General features: G+C 37.1%; 1 long non-coding RNA gene across 1 annotated transcript in view; it reads left to right on the top strand.

Moving 5' to 3' along the window:
• Positions 1–1,174: 1,174 nt before the first annotated feature.
• Positions 1,175–9,479, top strand: part of LOC141374600 (uncharacterized) — a 57,629-nt gene continuing 49,324 nt past the window's right edge. Inside the window, exon 1 of the long non-coding RNA XR_012381616.1 lies at positions 1,175–1,307. This is a non-coding gene — a long non-coding RNA (uncharacterized lncRNA). The remainder of the gene's footprint in view (positions 1,308–9,479) is intronic.

Here is a 9,479-nt window from a genome sequence, read left to right as displayed (position 1 = left end):
TTATTTATTTATTTATTTGAGAGAGAGAATGAGAGAGAGAGAGCATGAGAGAGGGGAGGGTCAGAGGGAGAAGCAGACTCCCTGCTGAGCAGGGAGCCTGATGCGGGACTCGATTCCAGGACTCCAGGATCATGACCTGAGCCGAAGGCAGTCGCTTAACCAACTGAGCCACCCAGGCGCCCTATCATAGACTTTTAAGAGTCTACTATCTGATAGAGATGTCAGTCACCATGGCAGGGAAAAAGTTGACATGGCATACCATACCTGAGTATCCAGAAGTATTACTTTGGTTCACATTTCTTTGACCATAGTAAGTAACAAGTCCATGCTTGAGTTGTGGTTGCAGAAAAAGAAAGCCTACTGTTTGCAAAGAGTGAGAGTGACAATGATCTTAAACATGTTCATGGAAAAACCGTAATCATCCTTTTTGATCTTATAAAGTATCTAATTATTTTCATTTGTTCTGATCAGTTCTTTAAGTTCCCCATGGGCTCTTACTATATATTTTTTTTATCAGTGCCTAATCTGCTCTGTGCTGTCTTCTTAAGCTTTTATTTCTCTTATAAAGTGTTTTTCTCCAATGTTTTTAGCTCTACCAGCTCATACTTCATTTGAGCATATCTTTTTTTTAAAGAGTTTATTTATTTGAGAGAGAGAGAGAATGAGAGAGAGCACATGAGAGGGGGGTGGGTCAGATGGAGAAGCAGACTCCCGAGCAGGGAGGCGGACCCGGGACTCGATCCCAGGACTCCAGGATTATGACCTGAGCCGGAGGCAGTCGCTTAACCAACTGAGCCACCCAGGCACCCTTGTTTGATCATATCTTTTCTGGGCTGTTATATCTATACTTTGAGCTCACAAAGAGGTTTTGTAAATATGGTCTCAATGGTTTTGATTCTCCTCCCTTTAAGAGGTGGACTCTTGGGTGACTGGCTGGCTTAGTCATTGGAGAATGTGACTCTTGATCTCAGGGTGGTGAGTGCAAGCCCTACCTTGGGAGTACAGCTTACTTAAAAAAAAAAAAAGAGGTGGACTCTAATTACTTTTGATTGTAGGCTGAACTTAGTGATTTGCTTTTAATAAGTGGAAGTGACAGTATGCAACTTCAAGATGAGGTCATAACAAGGCACTGTGACTTTTGTTTTCTTCTCTCTCTGTTTCATCACTCATTCTTGGGGAAGCAAGCTGCCATGATATTAATAGCTCTGTGGAGAGGATCACATGGCAAAGAGATACCCTGACATCCTCCACATGAATGGGTCCTTCAGCTTCTGTCAAGCCTTCAGACGACTGCACTACTAGCAGAGGTATTAATGACAACCTCATGAGAGACCCTGAACAGAACTAGCCAGCTAAAGGGTTCTGACCCACAAATACTGTGAGATATAAATGTTGTTGTTTGAAGCTACTAAGTTTTGATTAATTTCTTAAGTTGAAAAAATATTTAATACACATTATCTCACTATTTTTTTTAGTTCACATGTAAATCTTGTTACATTTTTCGTCAGCTACGTGACATTTATAGAACTTACTTTTTGTTTTGTCTTTATTTTTCCCCATATATTTGTTTCTTTTTAATTTTTTTCTTTTTTTTAGTTAATAAGTGATTTTGAGTGAGGCTGATTCTTACTTGACCATGTTGTTCATTCCAGAAGTAATTATCTCTGGTTCACAATGAATTTTGTGAGAATCTAAGTTATTTTGATTTTTTTGCTCTATAAAGATTAAAAACTTCAATCTCATAATACGGAATCTTTCCTTTTCAACATGCTTTCATAACATATTGCATGACTGTGTGTATTCTACTTCTTTGATGTATTAAATTATTAATCAAATTTTTTGAACAATATTTTGGTGTTTCTAACTTTTTCCTATTATAAACAATCATGCAATGACTATCCTTTTAAATATTTAGTAGTTATATAGAGGATATACTGATTCAGAATGCCTTTCTTTAGCAGCAACTGACCTACTCATTATTAGCTATCAAGATTATATGTCTTCATGATTCTTTGCTCAACCCTGTTTTCAAAACAAATTTAAGAGGAGCATCCATTGTCACACTGTATATACATTCTTGTTATAAAGGAGCAGGACCTTTTCTGAAGAACTATTTTCATCTGAGGTCAGCACTACTACCATCTTTTTTAAATATCTTTTCTCCCCTCTGACTTTCACTGCATGTAGCAGCCTTTCCTGTCCCTATTTGGAGTTATAGAGCCTCTTATTTCTGTGGAAAATGGCAATTGCTTTTCTGGTTCTATTTCTCTTTGTTGTTGAGGCATGATTTCTGAGCATAAAACAATCAATTCTATTTTATCTCTGATATATTAAAACTAGAAGCTTTCTAGCTTCAACAAATTCCTTATGAACATAGTAAGATGTGAAGCCCCAATAACCAAATACACTTAGGTAATTAATCATTTTAATCAGAAGTCTCTTTTCCTTATTTATTTCCATCTAAAATAAAAATCGACTAAAGTTCTATTTCACAATGAAAGAATAGTCAGTTCTTAATTTAACAATGAATAATAAGTTTGAGAAAGCTTGGACAAAATATTTTTGTTCCTTCATTTTTCTCATCTCAGACTAACCAAATTGTAGAGTTGTGCACTAGGAAAAAAACCTTCTATTAACTTCAATCTCTCTCTCTCTGTCTCACTCTCCTCTCTCTCTTATTTCCAACACAAAATGAAACTTTATTTTGGAAAATAAATACACCAGAAATTTAATTATTGCTATTATGTGATTTGATTCTCGGTAGTACATATAGGGATTGTCAAAAGTGACAACTACTTCTCAAATGTGTCAGAATACAACAATTAGTGGTAATAAAAATAGCACATACAATTTTCATATTAGCCATGTGCTAACCTCAATTCTAAATGCTTTACATATATTAGCATTCAGTTTTTGCAGTCACCTTATGTGATGTGTACAAATACTATCACTATTATACAGATTAGGAACATGATGCATAGTGAGTAACTTACCCTAAATCACATAGCTAATGACTGGCAGAGCTGGAATCAAGCTAGGCAATCTAATTCCAAAATTAATGCTTTCAAACAGTGCTTTCTATTCTCTCTAAGCACCATGCTAAATACTTTAAAGGAAACATGGGCCCTCATCAGTCACACCAGAACTGCGTTTTACAGATAAGGAAACTAAGCTTCAGAGAAGTTAAGTAACTTATTTATTGTTACCCAATTTGAAAGTAAAATATTTTATATTCCAACCACATCTCATGTTCTGCTGTTTTTATTAGCTATAGATAGAATGATGCCCATACCTATTTCATAAATGGGTTATTTGAATATTTGGAGGCAGCTTACCCAAATTTCAGGGATAGTTTATATTTTTGATTAGCTGGCCCAGGCTTTTGCTTTGATGGAGAACAGAGAAAGGACTATATTATCCTATTCAAATAAGTGTATTTAATAATAATGATGAAAACAGCATACATTAGAGATTTTAACATTTGTATATACACTCCATTGCCATATATATCTTTTAACATCTCTAATATATCTGCCTTGTGAATCTGAGAACAAATAAATACTGATAATTTTATTTAGAAGATTATATCCTTTTCTTGATCCTTAAAATAGTCCCTTTGATAAAAAAAAATATATCTTTTGTAATACTGAGCATACTTACTCAATAGTAAAATTAAGGTTGCTTATTCTGTCCCTAAGAATTTTTTAGGTATTAAGAGAGAGACTAAACCACCTTTTCAAAGAGAAAAAAGGCAAAATTGCCATATTCACTTTATATGAGAAAGTTTGTAGCAATAATTTTTTTCTGACTTAACAGCTGCGGTGACAGGTCCTAAAATATTTTTAGAAAGCCAGCTGAACTTTTCACAGCTGTATAAAAACTGGGAACACCTTGGACATCTAAATTAAAAGGCTACTCTGTAGAAGGCTACATAGTCCCTATTTTCCATTCTAGCCAGCCACATAGATTTAATAGATGCAAAAGAGTTTCATGTATCTATTTAAAAAAAAAAAAGCAGTTGGTTAATCACTAGGATTCCCCTTAGGTAGATGATACCCAAATATTATCTTTGCTAAGGTTTTGAAATGAAGACACATTAAACAAAAATAATATTGTTTGTTCTTCAATTTAATATGACTTGATTTAAATGTAAACAGTAATTGTGATTTCTAAAGAATATTTTTAGGAAGTAAGAACTACAGTGATCATACTTTATGAACCACATTTTTACTGAAACTTGTAGTTTTACTACTGTTGTAGTCTTTTCTTTAAAAAGATAATTAGGTGTCAATACACAGCATTACGTCATGGAAATAAAAATGATGTGTTTCATAAGTTTTTCTCAATTAAAGAAGTTTTTACATCTGTGCACAATGTTTTATAATTATTTTTTATATTTAACATTTTTAATCTGGTTTGATATTCATGAGACAAATGAATTTTATAACTTATTTTCAAAGAAAATCTTATCTCAGATTAAGTTTTAGCCTCTAATATGATGCTACTCTGTACTTATTTTAATTTCATGGATATATGATTCAGGCAGTAGTGGAGAAAGTAGTTCCCATCTATGCAAAAATAGTTTGGTAGGTAATGAATAGAAAAAGGAAGCGGGAGGTCTTAGTATTAATGAGCCCAAATATTTTTCCCATGGATGCAAGGATATAATTCTTTGGCCAGATGATCTGCCAGATGATTGTTATATCTGTTGGTACTTCGGAATTCGACCTGTTAATGAGATACTCCTTCCAACTAATCACTGTCACTGAGAATGGCATATTACCAAAAGTGTGATTCAAGTCATAGCTGGAAAAGATTAATGTATAGTGACAACAGAGAACGCTAGGGGACTTTGGAGATAGAGAAGGTTAATTGGAAATGCTGAAATTAATGTTCATTAATTTAATAAACTGAAGTGCCTTTCATTGTTAAGAATAGATTGCATTACTTTCTTACACCTAATAATATCTGTTATTCACTTGAGAAGATTCATTTTAGATAAGGAAATGAATGGAAATACAGAACTTTAAAAGAAAGTGAAAGAAAAAGAATATACAAAGAAGTAACTTCTGAACTCTTTTCTAATTCAAGAATAAATAATTCATATCTATTTGATAACTAATACCTGGAGCCCATCACTTTTGCTTTATAAATTGCGTTTTCAAAGTCTAATTATATTACAATGTCAAATACATAACAGTGATTAGCAATAAATTGCATATTCCCAAAATATGTTCTATAAAATGCTTTTCATACAAATACCTGTGGCCATATAAATTTGGAAAACACCAAAGCAATATCTTTCTTATACAGATTCATAATGCTCATTAGCATTCACATAAATTATATTTAATGCATAATTTTTCAACCTTTCATCATTGAATATATTTCCAATTAATACCTATTAAGAGATGATGAAAATACAATTTGACAAAAGCTGGCCTTAGATCATTTAAACTAATTCAAATATTTCTCTCTATCTTATTCTTTTTAGATAAATCTCTTCAGAGAAAAGTAGAGGTTATTAAAAAAAACTTTTAAAACTACAATACTTTGGGGGGGGCGGAGCAAGATGGCGGAGGAGTAGGAGACCTAGATTTCGTCTGGTATCAGGAATTCAGCTGAATAGGGATCAAACCATTCTGAACACCTACGAACTCAACAGGAGACCGAAGAAGAGAGTAGCAACAACTCTCTGAACAGAAAAGTGACCACTTTCTGGAAGGTAGGACGTGCGGAGAAGTGAATCCGAGGCGAGATTCGGGAGGATAGACGGCGGGGGAGGGGCCTCCGCCGGCCGCTTCTGGCAAGTGCTAGAGCCGCGGAGCACAAAATCGGACCTTTTAGAAGTTGGCTCGGCGGAGGGACGTCGCTGCAGTGGCTAAGCGGGGGGTGGAATCCTCCCGGGACAGTGTGGTCTCAGGACCCTCGGGGTCACAGAGAGACCGGGGGTGCCTGAGTGCGCCAGAGCTCCCAGGTATCGGAGCGGGGAAGCCGGCTGCAGAGACGGAGCAGAGTCGCGGGCTCTCAGCTCGGGGTGGCCATAGACTGTGACCCGCGGCCCAGTCGGGCCACTGCTCCTCCAGCAGGGACCCAACAGGCGGCAGAGCCAGGAAGACTCCCCTTCCTTCCCGGGGAGGAGCGGTGCGGGAACGCACCGCAGGGATCTGCTGGGTTTGGAGACTCTGCGCAGGGTCGGGTACCAGAGATAGCAACGCTCGGTCACAGGCCGGGTGAGCGCGGGGCGCGGCCAGAGACCGGGGACACGGAAGTGACTGCTTTTCTCTGGGGGCACACTGAGGAGCGGGGCCCCGAGTTCTCGGCTCCTCCGGGTAGAGATTGGGAGGCCACCATTTCTGCCCTGGTCCTCCAAGGCTGTACGGAGAGCTTGCAGGGAACAAAAGCTCCTGAGAGCAAACCGGAGCAGCTTCCTTAGCCCGGACCGACAAGGGCGGGGCAATTCCGCCTCCGGCAAAGACATTTGGAAACCACAGCAACAGGCCCCTCCCCCAGAAGATCAGCACAAACAGCCAGCAAGCCAAGACCAAGTTGATCGATCAAGGAGAACGGGAGAACTCCAGCGCTAGGGGAATACTGCACATAGATTCATGGCTTTTTTTTTTTTTTTTTAACCATGATTCATTATTTCATCAAAGTTAATTTTTGTTGACTGTTTTTTTTATTTTTCTTTTTCCCTTTTTTTTAACCAACATCTTATCAATCCCTTTTAAAAAAAAAAAACATTTTTCATTTTTCATTTTTAGAGTCATATTTTATCCCTTCATAGTAGTAACCCTTATTTTTGGCATATATATATAAGTTGTTCTCTCTTTAAAATTTTGAGGTACAGTTTCTTCTAACAGATCAAAATATACCCTAAATCACTAGTGTATGGCTTTGTTCTAGTCTCCTGCCTGATCACATTCTCTCCCTTTTTCCTTTTTTTTTTTTCTTTTCTTAAATCTTCTTTCTTTTTTCAAACAACTTATCTTACCAAGTCCTTTTATAAAACCTTTTATAATTTTCATCTTTACAGTCATCTTCCATCCCTTCATTGTATCAACCCTTATTTTGTACATATATGTCTTTCTTCCTTTAAAATTTTAGGAGGCACTTTTTTCTAACAGACCAAAATACGCCCAAAATCTAGTGTGTGGCACTGATCTATGCACTAGCCTGATCATATTTGATCATATTCTGCTATTTTTGTATTGTTTTGTTTTTGTTTTTATCTTTTTTTTTTCTTTTTTCTCTTTCTTTTTTCTTTCTTTCCCTTTCTTTTCCCCTGGTTTCAGGTCTTTTCTGATTTGTATACAGTATATTTGCTGGGGACGTTGTAAACCTGTTAGCATTTCGTTCTCTCATTCATCTATTCTCCTCTGGACAAAATGACAAGACGAAAGAAATCACCTCAGCAAAAAGAACAAGAGGTACTACCATCAGCCAGGGACCTACTCAATACAGACATTAGTATGATGTCGGACCTAGAGTTCAGAATCATGACTTTAAAGATACTAGCTGGGCTTGAAAAAAGCGTGGAAGTTATTAGAGAAACCCTTTCTGGAGAAATAAAAGAACTAAAATCTAACCAAATCGAAATCAAAAAGGCTATTGATGAGGTGCAATCCAAAATGGGGGCACTAACTGCTAGGATAAATGAGGCAGAAGAGAGAATCAGCGATATAGAAGACCAAATGATGGAAAATAAAGAGGCTGAGAAAAAGAGAGAGAAACAACTACAGGATCACGAGGGCAGAATTCGAGAGATAAGTGATACGATAAGACGAAACAACATTAGAATAGTTATTAGAGAAACCCTTTCTGGAGAAATAAAAGAACTAAAATCTAACCAAATCGAAATCAAAAAGGCTATTGATGAGGTGCAATCCAAAATGGGGGCACTAACAGCTAGGATAAATGAGGCAGAAGAGAGAATCAGCGATATAGAAGACCAAATGATGGAAAATAAAGAGGCTGAGAAAAAGAGAGAGAAACAACTACAGGATCACGAGGGCAGAATTCGAGAGATAAGTGATACGATAAGACGAAACAACATTAGAATAATTGGGATCCCAGAAGAAGAAGAAGAGAGAGAGAGGGGGGCAGAAGGTATATTGGAGCAAATTATAGCAGAAAACTTCCCTAATGTGAGGAAGGAAACAGGCATTAAAATCCAGGAGGCACAGAGAACCCCTCTCAAAATCAATAAAAATAGGTCAACACCCCGACATCTAATAGTAAAACTTACGAGTCTCAGAGACAAAGAGAAAATCCTGAAAGCAGCTCGGGAGAAGAGATATGTAACCTACAATGGTAGAAACATTAGATTGGCAACAGACCTATCCACAGAGACGTGGCAGGCCAGAAAGGACTGGCAAGATATCTTCAGAGCACTAAACGAGAAAAATATGCAGCCAAGAATACTATATCCAGCTAGGCTATCACTGAAAATAGAAGGAGAGATAAAAAGCTTCGAGAACAAACAAAAACTAAAGGAATTTGCAAACACGAAACCAGCCCTCCAAGAAATATTGAGAGGGGTCCTCTAAGCAAAGAGAGAACCTAAAAGCAGCAAAGAGCAGAAACGAACACAGACAACAGACAGTTAACAGTCACCTTACAGGTAATACAATGGCACTAAATTCATACCTTTCAATAGTTACCCTGAATGTAAATGGGCTCAATGCCCCAATCAAAAGACACAGGCTATCAGATTGGATTAAAAAACAAGACCCATCAATATGCTGTCTGCAAGAGACTCATTTTAGACCCAAAGACACCCCCAGATTGAAAGTGAGGGGGTGGAAAACCATTTACCATGCTAATGGACACCAAAAGAAAGCTGGGGTGGCAATCCTTATATCAGACAAACTAGATTTTAAAACAAAGACTGTAATAAGAGATGAGGAAGGACACTATATCCTACTTAAAGGGTCTATCCAACAAGAAGATCTAACAATTGTAAATATCTATGCCCCGAACATGGGAGCAGCCAATTATATAAGGCAATTAATAACAAAAGCAAAGAAACACATTGACAACAATACAATAATAGTGGGGGACTTTAACACCCCCCTGACTGAAATGGACAGATCATCTAAGCAAAAGATCAACAAGGAAATAAAGACTTTAAATGACACACTGGACCAAATGGACTTCACAGACATATTCAGAACATTCCATCCCAAAGCAATGGAATACACATTCTTCTCTAGTGCCCATGGAACATTCTCCAGAATTGATCACATCCTAGGTCACAAATCAGGTCTCAATCGGTACCAAAAGATTGGGATCATTCCCTGCATATTTTCAGACCACAATGCTTTGAAACTAGAACTCAACCACAAGAGGAAAGTCGGAAAGAACTCAAATACATGGAGGCTAAAGAGCATCCTACTAAAGAATGAATGGGTCAACCAAGAAATTAAAGAAGAATTAAAAAAATTCATGGAAACCAATGAAAATGAAAACACAACTGT

Source organism: Callorhinus ursinus, unplaced genomic scaffold (genome assembly GCF_003265705.2).
Source record: "Callorhinus ursinus isolate GAN/ISIS: 27379988/994484 unplaced genomic scaffold, GSC_fseal_2.0 scaffold19, whole genome shotgun sequence".
Taxonomy (NCBI): Eukaryota; Metazoa; Chordata; class Mammalia; order Carnivora; family Otariidae; genus Callorhinus; species Callorhinus ursinus.
This window is presented reverse-complemented; position numbering and strand designations above follow the sequence as displayed.